The sequence below is a fragment of the Pseudophryne corroboree genome, chromosome 7 (genome assembly GCF_028390025.1).
Source record: "Pseudophryne corroboree isolate aPseCor3 chromosome 7, aPseCor3.hap2, whole genome shotgun sequence".
NCBI lineage: Eukaryota > Metazoa > Chordata > Amphibia > Anura > Myobatrachidae > Pseudophryne > Pseudophryne corroboree.
This window is the reverse complement of record NC_086450.1, coordinates 280,810,467-280,830,335: the sequence shown is the minus strand read 5'-3', so window position 1 is coordinate 280,830,335 and position 19,869 is coordinate 280,810,467. Positions and strand designations below refer to the sequence as shown.

Below are 19,869 nucleotides of genomic sequence, written 5' to 3'. Positions count from 1 at the left end.
GACTGTTCAGTTCCTGTTTTGACGTCACAAACACGCCCTGCGTTTGCCCAGCCACGCATGCGTTTTTCCTGGCACACCTGCGTTTTTTCGAACACTCCCTGAAAACGGTCAGTTGACACCCAGAAACGCCCACTTAATGTCAATCACTCTGCGGACAGCAGTGCGACTGAAAAGCTTCGCTAGACCTTGTGTGAAACTACATCGTTCGTTGTAATAGTACTTCGCGCGAGCGCATTGCGCCACATACGCATGCGCAGAAGTGCCTTTTTTTTGCCTCATCGCTGCACAGCAAACGAATGCAGCTAGCAATCAACTCAGAATGACCACCTATGTCCCTTAAAGCCCCAGAGTGTATGTCACCATGTCTCTCCAAGACAGGGACAGCTCGACAGCCATTTGAGTGGAGTGACAGGACACATGACTGATCTGGCAGAGGACCTCCAGTCCAGAAGCGAACCTCGGACAGTGAGACCTGGGACAAAGAGCTGCAGGCCCGCAGCTTGGGGTGAGATACTGTTTTAGCCCTTGCATTGCAATACTCTGCCTAACGGAGTAAAAAGGGGGCAGGCTCCCCTGTTTTTTTTCCTCGCTGCCCCAGTGTAAGTTAATAAGGGGGTAGGATTCCCCTTGCCCCCAGTGCCTGCATTATTTCGGCTCATACAGTGTGCTATAATGTGAATTTCGGCTCATATTGTGTACTATAACGTGAATTTCGGCTCATTCTGTGTGCTATAATGTGAATTTTCAGCTCATTCTGTGTGCTGTAATGTGAATTTCGGCTCATACAGTGTGCTGTAATGTGAATTTCGACTCATTCTGTGTGCTATAATGTGAATTTTGGCTCATATCGTGTGCTATAATGTGAATTTAGGCTCATTCTGTGTGCTATAATGTGAATTTCGGTTCATTCTGTGTGCTATAATGTCAATTTCGGCTCATACCATGTGGTATAATGTGAATTTTGGCTCATTCTGTGTGCTATAATGTGAATTTCGGCTCATTCTGTGTGCTATAATGTGAATTTCGGCTCATTCTGTGTGCTATGCAGGAATGGCGATTCGCCAGTCTGTATCACCAGTGTGCAGGGTTCTCTCCACTAACTGGCAACATTTTATTAGTAATGGCAACAATAGGAAATTTTAGAAGTGAACGGGAAGGGCATTTCTAAGTGGGAGGTGCTATGATTAGGGGGAGGTGTCATAATTCTTAAAACGACCCCCCCCCCCCTAAAACTTAAGTCTAGATCTGTCACTGGCCCACACTATTAAACTCTTAAAGTGCCTATGGCTCCTGGTGGACCTGTGTATACCCCATGGTAGTAAAATGGACCCCAGCATCCTCTACGGACTACAAGAAAAGGATTTACCGGTAGGTAATTAAAATCCTATTTTAAACAAAGCTGCAATGGAAAATCAAGGAAATGTTGACCAATGTATTCAAGGTACATGTGTGTGTGTTTATAAATATGTGTCAGTGTGTGTTACCAATTTATTTGCATGATATACAGGTTGAGTATCCCTGATCCAAAATGCTTGGGGCCAGAGGTATTTTGGATATCGGATTTTTCCGTATTTTGGAATATTTGCATACCATAATGAGATATCTTGGCGATGGGACCTAAATCTAAGCACAGAATGCATTTATGTTTTATATACACCTTATACACACAGTCTGAAGGTCATTTTAGCCAATATTTTTTATAACTTTGTGCATTAAACAAAGTGTATCTACATTCACACAATTCATTTATGTTTCATTTGCTCCTTATACACACAGCCTGAAGGTAATTTAATACAATATTTTTAATAACTGTGTGTATTAAACAAAGTTTGTGTACATTGAGCCATCGAAAAACAAAAGTTTCACTATCTCACTCTCACTCAAAAAGTCCGTATTTCGGAATATTACGTATTTCGGATATTTGGATATGGGATACTCAACCTGTATATATATTTTTTTTTCTGTAAGTGTGGTGCATAGTATGAAATACATTATTAAAAAGATCAGTTCTTAATTATTGAACCAATAGATTAACACCTGTCCTTATGCTTAGCTTGTAAGGTATAGCAGGCAACCTAGGTGTAGGGTAACAGAGTACACCCATTAATAGGATTTCTGCAGCGGGAAACACTGTGTTCCACAGGAAAACATTGGGGTGTAGAGTGGATCTTGATCCAGAGGCACCAACAGGCTAAAGCTTTAGGCTGTCCCAGGATGCATTGGGGCCTCCTCTGTAACCCCGACTCCAGGCACTGTGAGCTCAGTTTCGAGTTGGTGCCTGTAGCAGCAGGTCAACTAACAGGAGGGCTGCACTGGGCAGCCCTGAAAAAGCTTGTAATTTTGACACTTCAGCGCTGCAGCTCCATCACTGCCCAAGCAGCGTTGCATACTCCCGCAGCTCAGTCCCCGGGTACTTGCGGCGGAGACGCTACGGTTTTAGGCACATGGTCGCAGACGCTCTTCTGGTTCGTGTGGCTGCTACGGGGAGGAGGTAAGAGGGTCACCAGGCGGGACCTGCCACTAAATCGCGTTTCTGATCGCAGTCTAGGGAAACGGACTGCGCCGCTGGCGTGGACACTGTCACCGAGCAGGGACCCCACTATATCCGTCAGGGCATAGGAGTACAGGTCGGGTGTACTAACGCCCCTATTGATAAGGCTCCGTAGTAATGGTGGTGAGGTTCTGCATAGGGGAGTCGGCGCTTGACTTGTAACCTCTCCCCAGCTCAGGGTGACATCTACTGCAGATTTTCCCACCCTGGAGCTTCCTCACACTCTCACGCACTCCCTGACTGAGACGCTGGGCGCCATCTTAGGAGTAGTGCTGCGGCTAGTCTCTGGGACTGCAGGGCAAGGTCTCCCGTGTAAAGCTGCCTGTATACAGCGCTGTGACTTTACAAACACTTGAGTATTCTACATGTTAGTTAAGAAAAAGTGTACCAAATACAGAATATATTGTACGAGTATTCTGATATATACCTCCGGTCTAGGACCACGCTAAGTTTTATATATATATTAGTTCAGTGCAGTTTTATTGTCATACTAATAATTATCTGCATTGCTAATGTGACTGTGTGTGCGCCTGTATCTGCTGTGAGGTTTCACTTTCAGTGTTTTCCAGAGATCTATCACTATATTCTGTACCCTAAGGGACTAGGGGGGTCATCCCAAGTTGATCGTAGCTGTGCTAAATTTAGCACAGCTACGATCATCTTTTCTGACATGCTGGGGGACGCCCAGCAGGAGGCTAGTCTGCCCCGCATGTCAGTCCGGCCCCCCTCACAGAAGTGCAAATACATCGCACAGTAGCGATGCCTTTGCACTTCAGGAGTAACTCCCGGCCAGCGCAGCTTTAGCGTGCTGGCCGGGAGCTGCACCTCGCTCCCTGGCCCACAGCAGCTGCGTGATGCCCCCCGTTCAGTCCGGCCACGCCTGCATTGGCCGGACCGCGCTTACAAAACGGCGGCCAAATGTCTCCGCTTCGCCCCCTCCCACCCATCGATCGCCTCTGCCTGTCAATCAGGCAGAGGCGATCGCTGTCCTGCTACGGCCTTCGGCCGTCCCGCATATGCAGGTGCACATTCGCTCTGCTGCGTTAAAACGCAGCGAGCGAATGGGTCGGAATGACCTCCTAGGTGCGTCAGGGTCGTTTATATAGTGTTTTCCTATTCAGTGTATTCTACTGTGTACTCAGTCACATAATACCGGATTTATTCGCAGGTGTTGTGTACTGGGGACTCAGTCACATACTATCGAATTTATTCGCAGGTATTACACTCTGGCTTCATCGTACTAAACCGCTCTCTGTTGCACTTGTGTACAATGTCTACCAGGAAGGGCAGTAAATCTATGGATGCTCCTGCATCATGCAGAGTATGCGCCAAAGATTTACCATAGGGGGAAGCTGTGTATGATGGTCTGTGTACCATGTGTCATACACCCTCCAGTCAGTCCGCAACTCCTGTATCCAATCAGGAGCCACCCTGGGCCGCGTTCTCAAGCCTACTGGGCACTCTAGTGGAACGCCTAACGCTCCCTATGGGACCACCTGTACCATTACAGTCTCAAATAGTCCCTATGGTTAATCCGCCTTGGGCGGAAAACTTGTCTAACAACTTGTCTCACGGGTACATACTCTCTTTCAAGAGAGGTCCTCTACGCCAGTTTTGCACCACGGTCATCCCTTCGGATCCACTAAAGGCGCAAGGTCTGCAGCAGGTTGTGAGTTCTCTCCTGGATACAGGAGTGGTATTGCTGATACCTCTGTCCCAAAGGGACAGTGGTTACTACTCTACCCTTTTTCTAGTCCCGAAACCCAATGGGTCCTTCCGGCCTATACTCAACCTCAAATCACTAAACAAGTTTGTGAGAGTGTCCAAGTTCCGTATGGAGATGCTGTGCTCAATTTACTGGTGATGGAACCTGGAGACTATATGGTATCCCTGGATTTTCAGGATGCGTACCTGCATATACCTATTGCTAAGTCACATCAGCAGTATCTGCGGTTTGTTCTTGGCAACCTACACTGCTCTGCCATTTGGACTGGCTACAGCTCCTCGAATCTTCACCAAGGTCATGGCCGTAATGATGGCACATCTCCGTCGCCGGGGGGTCAGGATCCTGCTGTATCTGGACGACTTGCTGATCCTGGAAAACTCCCACAATGTCCTCCTCAGTCATCTACAACTGACGGTATGCTTACTACAAGCCCATGAGTGGCTCATCAGTTGGAAGAAATCCTCGCTGGTCCCAGCTTAGAGCATGGTGCACCTGGTGGCACTCCTGGACACACACAGTCAACGTCTGTTCCTGTCTCCGGAGATAGTCCTGAAACTTCAGGACAGGATAAGATGCTTCCTTTGTCGCCCCAGAGTGTCGATACACTCGGCAATGCAAGTACTTGGCCTGATGGTGTCGGCATTTGACATGGTAGAGAACGCTCAATTTCATACCCGCCCTCTGAGGTTAATTATTTCCAAGTGGAACGGCCTACCTCACTGGATCAAATCTCACATGATTGCTTTGACTCCGGAGGTTCGTCAATCGCTGACCTGGTAGCTACAGGACCAGCAATTGAGCAGGGGACGCCCCTTCTTGATCCCCGGCTGGGTCCTGCTGACGACGGATGCCAGTCTGCGGGGATGGGGTGCGGCATTGGAGCAACACTCTTTCCAGGGTCGTTGGACCAAGGAGGAGCCTCTCCTCACAATAAACATTCTGGAGCTGCGGGCGGTGTTCAATGCATTAACTCTCGCCCTGCCTCTGGTACAGAACATAGCTGTTCAAGTACGGTCAGACAACGCCACCACAGTGGCATACATCAATCATCAAAGCGGCAAATCCTTCAATGGGTGGAACGCCATCTGCCAGCAATATCGACAGTGTTCATTCCGGGTGTCCTAAACTGGGAAGCGGACTTCCTCAGTCGTCAGGACGTACATGCCGGAGAGTGGAGTCTTCATCCGGAAGTCTTTCAACTCCTAGTGGACACGTAAGGCCTACCAGATGTAGACCTGATGGTGTCTTGACACAATCATAAAGTTCCGTTCTTCGGATCAAGGACCAGGGATCCTCAAGCAGCGTTTGTGATGCACTAGTCCTTCCATGTAACTTTCGGCTGCCTTACATGTTCCCTCCAGTGACACTCCTGCCCAGGGTCCTGCGGAAGTTCAAGCAAGAAGAAGGAATACTACTGCTAGTCACTCCGGCGTGGCCCAGATGGCATTGGTTCTCAGACCTTCAGGGTCTATTGACAGAGCGTCCTCTTCTACTTCCTCAATGACCAGACCTCCTCGTACAGGGCCCTTGTCTCTATCCACACTGGCTTTGATGGCGTGGCTCTTAAAGCATCACTCCTGAGGGCCAAAGGATTCTCTGAGGCCGTCATCCAAACTATGTTGAAAGCCCGCAAACCGGCATCTGCCTGGATCTATTACAGGGTCTAGAATTCTTACTTCACCTGATGTGCTAAGAAGATACATGATGTGTACAGATTCACAACACCCAGAATCCTGGCTTTCCTGCAACAAGGCCTGGACAGGCCTTCATCTGGCCTCCCTCAAGGTTCACATATCTTCCTTGTCGTTGTGGTTTCAAAGACAAACTGCGTCTCTACCTGACGTTCATACATTCACTCAGGGTGTGTTAAGGATTCAGCCTCCCTATGTCCCTCCTGTGGCTCAATGGGATCTGTCTGTTGTCCTGAATGCCCTGCAAGAGTCTCCATTTGAACCTCTTGAGTCAGTTGACCTTAAATGGCTCACATCCAAGGTCCTGTTTCTGTTGGCTATTGCCTCTGCAAGAAGGGTGTTGGACCTAGGCGCTTTGTCCTGTCGTCCACCCTTTCTAATATTACATCTTGACCGGGCAGTTCTTAGAATTTGCCCAGGTTATTTACCTAAGATGGTGTCATCTTTTCACCTTAACCAAGAGATTGTGGTTCCGGCCTTTATCTCTTCGGATTGGTCCTCCAAAGAGCGGTTTTTGGATGTGGTTAGTGCTCTCTGTATATATGTGGAGAGGACTCCCTCTATCAGGAGGTCAGATACCCTTTTTTGTACTGTTTGGTTTCCACAAACCTGGCTGGCCTGCGAATAAGCAAACCTTGGTCAGATGGATTAGAATGGTGATTGCACAAGCTTATGCACAGGCTGGACTCCCAGCTCCTGCTGCTATTAAAGCCCATTCTACTCTGTCTGTTGGACCTTATTGGGTGGTCCGCCGTGGCGTGTCCGCAGAACAATTGTGCAAGGCGGCCTCATGGTCCTCAGTAAACACGTTCATTAGGTTCTATGCCTTCGATACTTCCACCTCCCTGGATGCTTCCTTTGGACGCCAGGTTCTCATACCCGCTAAGGCACGTCCCCTCCCTTGAGGAACTGCTTTAGAACATCCCCGGTGTTTTCCTGTGGAACACAGTGTACCCCGCTGCAGAAAAGGAGAGTTATGGTTGACTTACCATTGTTAACTCTTTCTGCAAGGTACACTAGGTTCTACATGGTGCCCACCCTGACGCACCTAGTTTCTATGGGTTTGTATGGCATTAGCCACTGGTCCCTTTTCCTGTCGTGAGAATGTGGTTCTGTGTGACTAACATCTGCCTTCTCTCTTACCTGCTCCTACATTGGGCTGGTTAACGAAACTGAGCTCACAGTGCCTGGAGGCGGGGTTACAGAGGAGGCCCCAATGCATCCTGGGACAACCTAAAGCTTTAGCCTGTTGGTGCCTCTGGATCAAGATCCACTCTACACCCCAATGTTTTTCTGTGGAACCCAGTGTACCTTGCAGACGGAGAGTTAACAATGGTAAATCTACCATAACTCTCATTATATCCATGAAGCAGCATTTTGTACAGCTGTGGTAGACACAGTGGTGTAATCATCACACTGGAAGGCTGCTGTAGATGTGCTGCCATTTTTTGACCTTCTAGTTGTCAGAGAAAGTCTAGAAGTTTAGTAACAATGTCAGCAAATGCCAAGTGTTTCTTGGTGATATGGTCTGGCCATGTTAGCACTGAAATCTGGGGGTCATTCAAATCTGATCGCTGCTGCAAATTGCATCGCAAGCGGCGGCCTTTAGGTAAATGCGCAAGCGCGATGTCACGAGTGCGCATGTTTTGGACGCGATGTGCAAGAAATGTGCACATATCCAAATGAAAAATTAGAACGCATACAGGCAACGACAGAGAGGCATGCCAGAGGCGGTGCAGAGGTAAGGCTAGCAAAAAGGGGTGTGAAGTTGGGCATGTAGCAGGGGTGTGTGAAATTGTTACTGATATTATACTTAAATCATTGTTATAATGTTCTAAAATCATGCTACAGTTAAAATATTAACAATATTCAGTAGATGGCTTAATATTATATATCTTTATTAATGTATGCATTATGGTTTTTAAGTATATTTTAGCATTTCCATGCATCACAAAAAAATTAACACTATTTGTGCTCAAAGTGTAAGCCAATAAAAAATAAAAATTTACTTACCGATAATTCTATTTCTCGTAGTCCGTAGTGGATGCTGGGAACTCCGTAAGGACCATGGGGAATAGCGGCTCCGCAGGAGACTGGGCACAAAAGTAAAAGCTTTAGGACTACCTGGTGTGCACTGGCTCCTCCCCCTATGACCCTCCTCCAAGCCTCAGTTAGGATACTGTGCCCGGACGAACGTACACAATAAGGAAGGATTTTGAATCCCGGGTAAGACTCATACCAGCCACACCAATCACACCGTACAACCTGTGATCTGAACCCAGTTAACAGCATGATAACAGAGGAGCCTCTGAAAAGATGGCTCACAACAATAATAACCCGATTTTTGTAACAATAACTATGTACAAGTATTGCAGACAATCCGCACTTGGGATGGGCGCCCAGCATCCACTACGGACTACGAGAAATAGAATTATCGGTAAGTAAATTCTTATTTTCTCTGACGTCCTAGTGGATGCTGGGAACTCCGTAAGGACCATGGGGATTATACCAAAGCTCCCAAACGGGCGGGAGAGTGCGGATGACTCTGCAGCACCGAATGAGAGAACTCAAGGTCCTCCTCAGCCAGGGTATCAAATTTGTAGAATTTAGCAAACGTGTTTGCCCCTGACCAAGTAGCTGCTCGGCAAAGTTGTAAAGCCGAGACCCCTCGGGCAGCCGCTCAAGATGAGCCCACCTTCCTTGTGGAATGGGCTTTTACAGATTTTGGCTGTGGCAGGCCTGCCACAGAATGTGCAAGCTGAATTGTACTACAAATCCAACGAGCAATAGTCTGCTTAGAAGCAGGAGCACCCAGCTTGTTGGGTGCATACAGGATAAACAGCGAGTCAGATTTCCTGACTCCAGCCGTCCTGGAAACATATATTTTCAGGGCCCTGACTACGTCCAGCAACTTGGAGTCCTCCAAGTCCCTAGTAGCCGCAGGTACCACAATAGGCTGGTTCAAGTGAAACGCTGAAACCACCTTAGGGAGAAATTGAGGACGAGTCCTCAATTCCGCCCTGTCTGAATGGAAGATCAGATAAGGGCTTTTACAGGATAAAGCCCGCCAATTCTGACACGTGCCTGGCCGAGGCCAGGGCCAACAACTTGACCACTTTCCATGTGAGATATTTTAACTCCACAGATTCAAGTGGTTCAAACCAATGTGACTTTAGGAACCCCAAAACTACATTGAGATCCCAAGGTGCCACTGGAGGCACAAAAGGAGGCTGTATATGCAGTACCCCTTTTACAGACGTCTGAACTTCAGGTAGTGAAGCTAGTTCTTTCTGGAAGAAAATTGACAGGGCCGAAATTTGAACCTTAATGGACCCCAATTTTAGGCCCATAGACACTCCTGTTTACAGGAAATGCAGGAATCGACCTAGTTGAAATTCCTCCATCGGGGCCTTACTGGCCTTGCACCACGCAACATATTTTCGCCAAATGCGGTGATAATGCTTTGCGGTTACATCCTTCCTGGCTTGACCAGGGTAGGGATGACTTCATCCGGAATGCCTTTTTCCTTCAGGATCCGGCATTCAACCGCCCTGCCGTCAAACGCAGCCGCGGTAAGTCTTGGAATAGACAGGGTCCTTGCTGGAGCAGGTCCCTTCTTAGAGGTAGAGGCCACGGGTCCTCCGTGAGCATCTCTTACAATTCTTACTCCCCTCCGTCTTATAATTCTCAGTACTTTTGGTATGAGAGGAAGAGGAGGGAACACATACACTGACTGGTACACCCACGGTGTTACCAGAGCGTCCACAGCTATTGCCTGAGGGTCCCTTGACCTGGCGCAATACCTGTCCAATTTTTTTGTTTAGGCGGGACACCATCATGTCCACCTTTGGTTTTTCCCAATGGTTTACAATCATGTGGAAGACTTCTGGGTGAAGTCCCCACTCTCCCGGGTGGAGGTCGTGCCTGCTGAGGAAGTCTGCTTCCCAGTTGTCCACTCCCGGAATGAACACTGCTGACAGTGCTATCACATGATTTTCCGCCCAGCGAAAAATCCTTGCAGCTTCTGCCATTGCCCTCCTGCTTCTTGTGCCGCCCTGTCTGTTTACGTGGGCGACTGCCGTGATGTTGTCCGACTGGATCAGCACCGGCTGACCTTGAAGCAGAGGTCTTGCTTGGCTTAGGGCATTGTAAATGGCCCTTAGCTCCAAATATTTATGTGAAGTGATGTCTCCAGGCTTGACCACAAGCCCTGGAAATTTCTTCCCTGTGTGACTGCTCCCCAGCCTCGCAGGCTGGCATCCGTGGTCACCAGGACCCAGTCCTGAATGCCGAATCTGCGGCCCTCTAGAAGATGAGCACTCTGCAACCACCACAGGAGAGACACCCTTGTCTTTGGTGACAGGGTTATCTGCTGATGCATCTGAAGATGCGATCCGGACCATTTGTCCAGCAGGTCCCACTGGAAAGTTCTTGTGTGGAATCTGCCGAATGGAATTGCTTCGTAGGAAGCCACCATTTTTCCCAGGACCCTTGTGCACTGATGCACTGACACTTGGCCTGGTTTTAGGAGGTTTCTGACTAGTTCGGATAACTCCCTGGCTTTCTCCTCCGGGAGAAAACACCTTTTTCTGGACTGTGTCCAGGATCATCCCTAGGAATAGAAGGCGTGTCGACGGGATCAGCTGCGATTTTGGAACATTGAGAATCCAACCGTGCTGCCGCAGCACTATCTGAGATAGTGCTACCCCGACTTCCAACTGTTCCCTGGATCTTGCCCTTATCAGGAGATCGTCCAAGTAAGGGATAACTAAAACTCCCTTCTTTCGAAGGAGTATCATCATTTCGGCCATTACCTTGGTAAAGACCCGGGGTGCCGTGGACAATCCAAACGGCAGCGTCTGAAACTGATAGTGACAGTTCTGTACCACAAACCTGAGGTACCCTTGGAGAAGGGTAAATTGGGACATGTAGGTAAGCATCTTTGATGTCCAGAGAGACCATATAGTCCCCTTCTTCCAGGTTTGCAATCACTGCTCTGAGTGACTCCATCTTGAATTTGAACCTTTGTATGTAAGTGTTCAAGGATTTTAGATTTAAAATTGGTCTCACCGAGCCGTCCGGCTTCGGTACCACAAATAGTGTGGAATAGTACCCCTTTCCCTGTTGCAGGAGGGGTACCTTGATTATCACCTGCTGGGAATACAGCCTGTGAATGGCTTGCAATACTGTCTCCCTGTCTGAGGGAGACGTCGGTAAAGCAGACTTTATGAAACGGCGAGGGGGAGACGTCTCCCCACCGTGCCTGAGACCGCTTGTAAAGCCCAGCGTCATGCTGAGGACTTTGCGGAGGCGGGAGAGGGCTTTTGTTCCTGGGAATTGGCTGTTTGCTGCAGCCTTTTTCCTCTCCCTCTGCCCGCTTGCCCTTATGGGGCCGAAAGGACTGCGCCTGATAATACGGCGTCTTCTTAGGTTGAGAAGCTACCTGGGGTAAAAATGTGGATTTTCCAGCCGTTGCCGTGGCCACCAGGTCTGTTAGACCTACCCCAAATAACTCCTCCCTTTTATAAGGCGATACTTCCATATGCCTTTTGGAATCACCATCACCTGACCACTGTCCTGTCCATAACCCTCTTCTGGCAGAAATGGACAGCGCACTTACTCTTGATGCCAGTCGGCAAATATCCCTCTGTGCATCACGCATATATAGAAATGCATCTTTTAAATGCTCTATAGTTAGTAATATACTGTCCCTATCTAGGGTATCAATATTGTCAGTCAGGGAATCCGACCAAGCCACCCCAGCACTGCACATCCAGGCTGAGGCGATTGCTGGTCGCAGTATCACACCCGTGTGAGTGTATATACATTTTAGGATATTTTACTGCTTTCTGTCAGCAGGTTCCTTAAGGGCGGCCGTATCCGGGGACGGTAGTGCCACCTGTTTAGACAAGCGTGTGAGCGCTTTATTCACCCTAAGGGGTGTTTCCCAACGTGCCCTATCCTCTGGCGGGAAGGGGTATGATGCTAATAACTTTTTAGGAATTAACAGTTTTTATCGGGGGAAACCCACGCATCATCACACACTTCATTTAATTCCTCAGATGCAGGAAAAACTACAGGCAGTTTTTTCTCACCCAACATAATACCCTTTTTAGTGGTACTGGTATTATAAGAAATGTGTAAAAACATTTTCCATAGCCTCAATCATGTAATGTGTGGCCCTACTGGAAGTCACATTCGTCTCTTAATCGTCGACACTGGAGTCAGTATCCGTGTCGGCGTCTGTATCTGCCATCTGCGGTAACGGGCGTTTTAGGGCCCCAGATGGCTTTTGAGACACCTGGACAGGCACAGGCTGAGTCGCCGGCTGTCTCATGTCATCAATCTTTTGTAAAGAGCTGACACTGTCACATAATTCCTTCCATAAGCTCATCCACTCAGGTGTCGACTCCCTAGGGGGTGACATCTCTGTTACAGGCAATTGCTCCGCCTCCACCTCATTTTCCTCCTCATACATGTCGACACAACGTACCGACACACAGCACACACACAGGGAATGCTCTGATAGAGGACAGGACCCCACTAGCCCTTTGGGGAGACAGAGGGAGAGTATGCCAGCACACACCAGAGCGCTATATATATATACAGGGATAACCTTATATAAGTGTTTTTCCCTTTATAGCTGCTGTATTGTTATACTGCGCCTAATTAGTGCCCCCCTCTCTTTTTTAACCCCTTTCTGTAGTGTAGTAACTGCAGGGGAGAGCCAGGGAGCTTCCCTCCAACGGAGCTGTGAGAGAAAATGGCGCCAGTGTGCTGAGGAGATAGGCTCCGCCCCCTTCTCGGCGGCCTTTTCTCCCGTTTTTCTGTGGAATCTGGCAGGGGTTAAAATTCATCCATATAGCCCTGGGGGTTATATGTGATGTATTTTCGCCAGCCAAGGTGTTTTTATTGCTGCTCAGGGCGCCCCCCCCTAGCGCCCTGCACCCTCAGTGACCGAAGTGTGAAGTGTGCTGAGGAGCAATGGCGCACAGCTGCAGTGCTGTGCGCTACCTTGTTGAAGACAGATGTTTTCTGCCGCCGATTTTTCCGGACCTCTTCTTGCTTCTGGCTCTGTAAGGGGGCCGGCGGCGCGGCTCTGGGACCGAGCTCCGAGGCTGGGCCTGTGTTCGGTCCCTCTGGAGCTAATGGTGTCCAGTAGCCTAAGAAGCCCAATCCACTCTGCACGCAGGTGAGTTCGCTTCTTCTCCCCTTAGTCCCTCGATGCAGTGAGCCTGTTGCCAGCAGGTCTCACTGAAAATAAAAAACCTAAAACTAAACTTTCACTAAGAAGCTCAGGAGAGCCCCTAGTGTGCACCCTTCTCGGCCGGGCACAAAAATCTAACTGAGGCTTGGAGGAGGGTCATAGGGGGAGGAGCCAGTGCACACCAGGTAGTCCTAAAGCTTTTACTTTTGTGCCCAGTCTCCTGCGGAGCCGCTATTCCCCATGGTCCTTACGGAGTTCCCAGCATCCACTAGGACGTCAGAGAAATACATTTAATAATAAACTCAAACCAAAAAGCAAGCACCTGGCTGTGCATAGAAGCTTACAGTTCCCAGTAGACCGTTACCCCCATCTCCACAACAAACAGAACAAAAAGCTGGTCCCAGTACCCTGGATGAGGAATATGTGAGCCAAACAGAAGAAGAAACTGGACCCAGTACCCAGACACAGCAGTCAGGCCCACAAACAGAAGAGGAAGGTGACCCAAGTTCCCAGTCTACTCAATTGCAGACAGGTAAAGAACAAAAAAAAAACAACCATTTGGCAGGATGGAGTTGGACATTCTTGTTTCACACGCCACGAAGTAAAGACACTATGGGGGTCATTCCGAGTTGATCACAATTTGGTTCACACGCAAGCAGCGGACGCACAGTAGCGAACGCATCGCATGAATGCAAACAAACGCCCACCATGCACTACTGCAAACGACCATGCACCAATGCACAAAGTAGGTGTGTATTATTATGTATCATCGTATTGTAGCGATCCATTTGCATGACTGCCATACGCATCGCTAGCAACACATACCCCGTCGCAGATGTGCAATGAATTCACAGGAGTACACATGCTCATGTTATTTTGCAAATATTCGCACAGTACTTGTTTTTTTCCCCGTACATACTTTATCGTATACCTTTCTGAATTAAGAATCCAATTAGGCTAAGAATTTGTAATGTGATTGTACAATTGTTATAAATCTACCAAAAGAAGATTTTTAACACCTAATTGCACAATAACAATAAACAATTAAGGATTACTATATATATATATATATATATACACACAATATATATATTTGTAATTTTTGTATGCCTATTTGCTCAATAACACAGAATTTAGGAGCCAATTCAGAAAGGATTGTAAAAATTACAAATTTGCAAAAATTGCGAGCAATCGTAAAATTGCGAAAGCACGCCCAAATGGAATAACTGCAACACTAATTTAATGTTACAAAAAAAGGTGGGCTTGTAAAATGTGCAAATATTGCGAAGACCTAAAAAAATACGCATTATTTGCGTATAAATTTACAATTTTACGCATTTTTTGCTTACATGTTTCTGATGTTGCAATTTTTGCAAGCAACTGTGTTTTAACCTCAACTATTGCACTACCTACTTTCCGGGCCAAAAATAAATAAATAAATAAAATGGTTTTGCTGTTCTTGAACATATGTTTGTGTGGGGTTCACTATGGTATGCCGGCGGTCGGGCTCTCGGCGACCAGCATACCGGCGCCGGGAGCCCGACCGCCGGCTTACCGACAGTGTGGCGAGCGAAAATGACGAGGGAGAATAAGTGTCGGTATGCCGGCGCCGGTATAATGTCGGCATACTGAAGACCACCCGTTTGTGTGTGTGTAGCGAAAAAAATAAAATAACCAAATGTATGTTATGAAGCTAAAAGACATTAAGCAGATCCTACAAAACAAAATGCTTGGAAATGTTAATTAATGTTTGCTTTTAAAAAATAGTGTGGTTGTCAAACCTCGATTGTTAGTAAGTATAAAAACAATTAGGTTACTAACCTATATTTTATAAAGAAACATGTGTTACAGAGTTTAAAGCTCCCTTACATGTTTAGAGGTTTCAATACAGCTGAATGAAGTGTGTTGTGGTCTGAGGTGTGAGCTTCTTCAGCTGGGTGGAATGAAGCAATGATTGCAGTATACATCGAACATTCTACAACTGAGGTCAGCTTGTGCAGATTTTAATGTAGACCTGTAGTCACTCAGAAACTGCACACCATAAATGTGCATTCAGTTGTAAAAATTGCGAATGCACCGCCAGAGGCATAACTAAGGTTAGGAATGGCACCCCCCCCCCACCACACACACACACACACACACACACACACACACACACACACACACCCACACACCCTAAAAAAAAAAAAAAAAGAAGGAAAGAGAAGCCTTAGAAACAAATCGACAAATTGTGTGCACGCGCCTGTGGCGCGTGTTGGAAAAATGGGCGTGGTCACATACCAGAAGGGGCGTGGTAACCGAAAATGGGGCGTGAAAACATGACACGCCACCTGTTTCACGTCACACTGGGAACATTCTTTTCAATTAAACATGCACCTTACCTGTATGATGGTTTCTCACAATATGGAACCTCTGAAGAACTGTATCCTCTGAGGCAGATGGCGTCTTAAGTCGGTATTCGCTATTCATGTAGGAGATCCGATCGTCCGGAAGATGCCTGTTTGTTTAGGAATATTAACAAGGTCAGTATCATGCAACAGTGGTTCAACAAGACTCACATACTGTCCCCTGTGTTACATCCTGCCCCCTGCTTCTCTCAGCCACACCATCATCTCCCTCTCGTGTCATCTCTCAGTCACACCATCACCACCCCCTGCATCATCTCTCAGCCACACCATCACCTCCCCCTGCGTCACCACTCAGCACACCATCACCTCCCCCTGCGTCGTCACTCAGCACACCATCACTTCCCCCTGCGTCGTCACTCAGCACACCATCACCTCCCCCTGTGTCGTCACTCAGCACACCATCACCTCCCCCTGCATCATCATTCAGCACACCATCACCTCCCCCTGCGTTGTCATTCAGCACACCATCACCTCCCCCTGCGTCGTCACTCAGCACACCATCACTTCCCCCTGCGTCGTCACTCAGCACACCATCACCTCCCCCTGTGTCGTCACTCAGCACACCATCACCTCCCCCTGCATCATCATTCAGCACACCATCACCTCCCCCTGCGTTGTCATTAAGCACACCATCACTTCCCACTGTGTCGTCATTCAGCACACGCTATCGCACTCTGTGTCTCTGTGTGTGTTCCATGCCCTGGGAGCCCATGCTGCTGCTTTCAGGGAGACTGCACCGCACCTGAGCGCCCTGTGCTTGCATTCTGACAGAGAGGGCGGGATGTATTAACATACATTGCCACCAATCGCAGCCTACCGCAGCGATGCTAACATATGCGATTAACATCGCAATGCGGTAGACGAACCCCCCTGTGATGTTGAATGGAGATACTCACACTGCTGGTGGGGAGGGGCATGGAGACACACTGCTGGCGGGGAGGTGGCATGGAGACACACACTGCTGTTGGGGGGGCATGGAGATACACACTGCTGATGGGGGAGGGGGACATGGAGACACACTGCTGATGGGGGGGCATGGAGACACACACACACACACACACACACACACACACACACACACACACACTGCTGATGGGGGGGCATGGAGACACACTGCTGATGGGGGGAGGGGGGCATAGAGACACACACACGCTGCTGATGGGGGTTAGGGGGGCATGGAGACACATACACACTGCTGATGGGGGGTAGGGGGGCAAGGAGACACATACACACTGCTGATGGGGGGTAGGGGGCATGGAGACACACACACTGCTGATGGGGGGTAGGGGGCATGGAGACACACACTGCTGATGGAGGGTGGGGGGGGGCATGGAGTCACATACACACTGCTGATGGGGGGTAGGGGGCATGGAGAAACACACACTGCTGATGGGGGGTAGGGGGCATGGAGACACACACACTGCTGATGGAGGGTAGGGGAGCAGGGGGGCATGGAGACACACACTGCTGATGGGGGTAGGGGGCATGGAGACACACACTGCTTATGGAGGGTAGGGGAGCAGGGGGGCATGGAGACACACACTGCTGATGGGGGGGGGGCATGGAGACACACACACTGCTGATGGGGGGGCATGGAGACACACACACTGCTGATGGAGGGTAGGGGAGCAGGGGGGCATGGAGACACACACACTGCTGATGGGGGGTAGGGGGCATGGAGACACACACACTGCTGATGGAGGGTAGGGGAGCAGGGGGGCATGGAGACACACACACTGCTGATGGGGGGGGCATGGAGACACACACTGCTGATGGGGGGGGCATGGAGACACACACACACACTGCTGATGGGGGGGGGGCATGGAGACACTCAGGGACACACACACACACACACTGAGGTGCCCTCACCTTGATGAATTGCAGCCTCCAGCAGCTCCTCCCTCCTCTTCCACTGCCAGCCAGGCCCCAGGAGAGGAGCTGCAGAAGATCCCGATGTAGCCCCGCCCCCTGCTCGGGTCAGATGAGCATGTGCTGGGCTCCACCAATCTGGGCTCAGCACATGCTCCTCTGACCCCACTGTCACATGTTACTCTCTGCTGCTGCTGAGCTGCTGCTGCTCCTCGTTCTCACACAGCAGGCTCCTGGCGGCAGCAGCAGCACGTTAATGGAGGCGGGGGCGGGCGAGCAGGTACGATGCCCTGGCCGGCGGCGCCCCTTTCTGCTGGGCCTGCCACAGCGCCCAGGGCACGAGCCCTGCTCGACCCCCCTTAGTTACGCCTCTGGCACTGCCCACCAATCATCAGCATACACCCACAACACGCCCTTGATCGTAGTTTTTACGAGTGCAGCCCTTTAGTACGTCCCTACATGCCTACTTATGTAGTGCATACGCAGTTTTTGCTTCGTCTCAGAAGTTGCATTTTGTCTCTGTTTCTCTAACGTCCTAGTGGATGCTGGGGACTCCGTAAGGACCATGGGGAATAGATGGGCTCCGCAGGAGACTGGGCACTCTAAGAAAGAATTAGGACTACTGGTGTGCACTGGCTCCTCCCTCTATGCCCCTCCTCCAGACCTCAGTTAGAATCTGTGCCCGGACAGAGCTAGGTGCATTTTAGTGAGCTCTCCTGAGCTTGCTAATAAGAAAGTATTTTAGTTAGGTTTTTTATTTTCAGAGAGCTTCTGCTGTCAACAGACTCTGCTACGTGGGACTGAGGGGAGAGAAGCAAACCTACTAACTGCGGCTAGGTTGCGCTTCTTAGGCTACTGGACACCATTAGATCCAGAGGGATCGAACACAGGAACTTAACCTTGGTCGTCCGTTCCCGGAGCCGCGCCGCCGTCCCCCTCGCAGAGCCAGAAGACAGAAGCCGGCGGGTGAAGCAAGAAGACGTCAAAATCGGCGGCAGAAGACTCCTGTCTTCATATGAGGTAGCGCACAGCACTGCAGCTGTGCGCCATTGCTCCCACACTAACCCACACACTCCGGTCACTGTAGGGTGCAGGGCGCAGGGGGGGCGCCCTGGGCAGCAATTGAGTACCTCCTGGTGAAATAGGGCATATATACAGCTGGGCACTGTAATATGCATGAGCCCCCGCCATTATTTTTACACAAAATCGCGGGACAGAAGCCCGCCGCTGAGGGGGCAGGGCTTCTTCCTCAGCACTCACCAGCGCCATTTTCTCTCCACAGCTCCGCTGAGAGGAAGCTCCTCAGACTCTTCCCTGCAGAAGCATGATAGAAGAGGGTGAAAAAGAGAGGGGGGGGGGGCACATAAATTTGGCGTAAAAACAATATATACAGCAGCTACTGGGTTAACACTAAGTTACTGTGTGATTCCTGGGTCATATAGCGCTGGGGTGTGTGCTGGCATACTCTCTCTCTGTCTCTCCAAAGGGCCTTGTGGGGGAACTGTCTTCAAATAGAGCATCCCCTGTGTGTGTGGTGTGTCGATACGTGTGTGTCGACATGTCTGAGAAAAGGTTCCCCTAAGGAGGAGATGGAGCTAATATGTGTGTGAGAGGGTGTCTCCGTCGACAACGCCGACACCTGTTTGGATATGTGTAAGTGCTAAGGTGAATTTATTGCACAAAAGATTAGAGAACAGACAGGAAATCTACCCATGTCTGTCCCTATGGCGCAGAGACCTTCAGAGTCTCACAATGCTCACTATCCAAGATAATAAACACTGATATCGACACGGAGTTTGACTCCAGTGTCGACTACGATAATGCAAAGTTACAGCCAAAATGGCAGAAAAGTATTCAATATATGATTATTGTAATAAAAGATGATTTGCATATCACTGATGACTCATTTGTCCCTGACGCAAGGGTACACATGTTTAAGGGGAAGAAAGCTGAGGTAAATTTCCCTCCTCTCATGAGGAAAAAGAGCGGGAATCTCCAGACAAGAGACTGCAGCTTCCCACAAAGAATTCTCAGGCAGTATCCTTTCCCCACTAGGGCCAGGATGTGATGGGAATCTTCCCCTAGGGTGTCACGTTTGCCCAGAAGGTAGCCCTAGCTATTCTCAGGGATCCTGCAGATAGCGTGCACATTCTGGTACACTACTCAGACCGGCGATTGTGTCGGCATGGGTTTATAGCGCTGGGGCGGCGTGGAAAGGTACCTTATCAGCAGAAATTGAGACCCTAGTATGTGTATATATATATATATATATATATATATATATATATACCAGATATTATCCAAATCCACAACAGGGTCCAGAATAGAGGGCACTCACCAATCCAACTTCATTAAAGATTTTATTGGTACATCAAAGTCATCACATAATGTCGACGTTTCGGCTCTAGTAAGCCTTT

At 49.0% G+C, this 19,869-nt stretch overlaps 1 long non-coding RNA gene across 1 annotated transcript in view; it reads right to left on the bottom strand.

The window, feature by feature from the left end:
* LOC134945098 (uncharacterized) overlaps window positions 1–17,528 on the bottom strand; it is a 224,914-nt gene extending 207,386 nt beyond the window's left edge. The window contains exons 1-2 of the long non-coding RNA XR_010182042.1: window positions 17,453–17,528; window positions 15,557–15,672 (exon numbers count right to left, since the gene is read on the bottom strand). This is a non-coding gene — a long non-coding RNA (uncharacterized LOC134945098). The remainder of the gene's footprint in view (window positions 1–15,556; window positions 15,673–17,452) is intronic.
* Window positions 17,529–19,869: the final 2,341 nt, after the last annotated feature.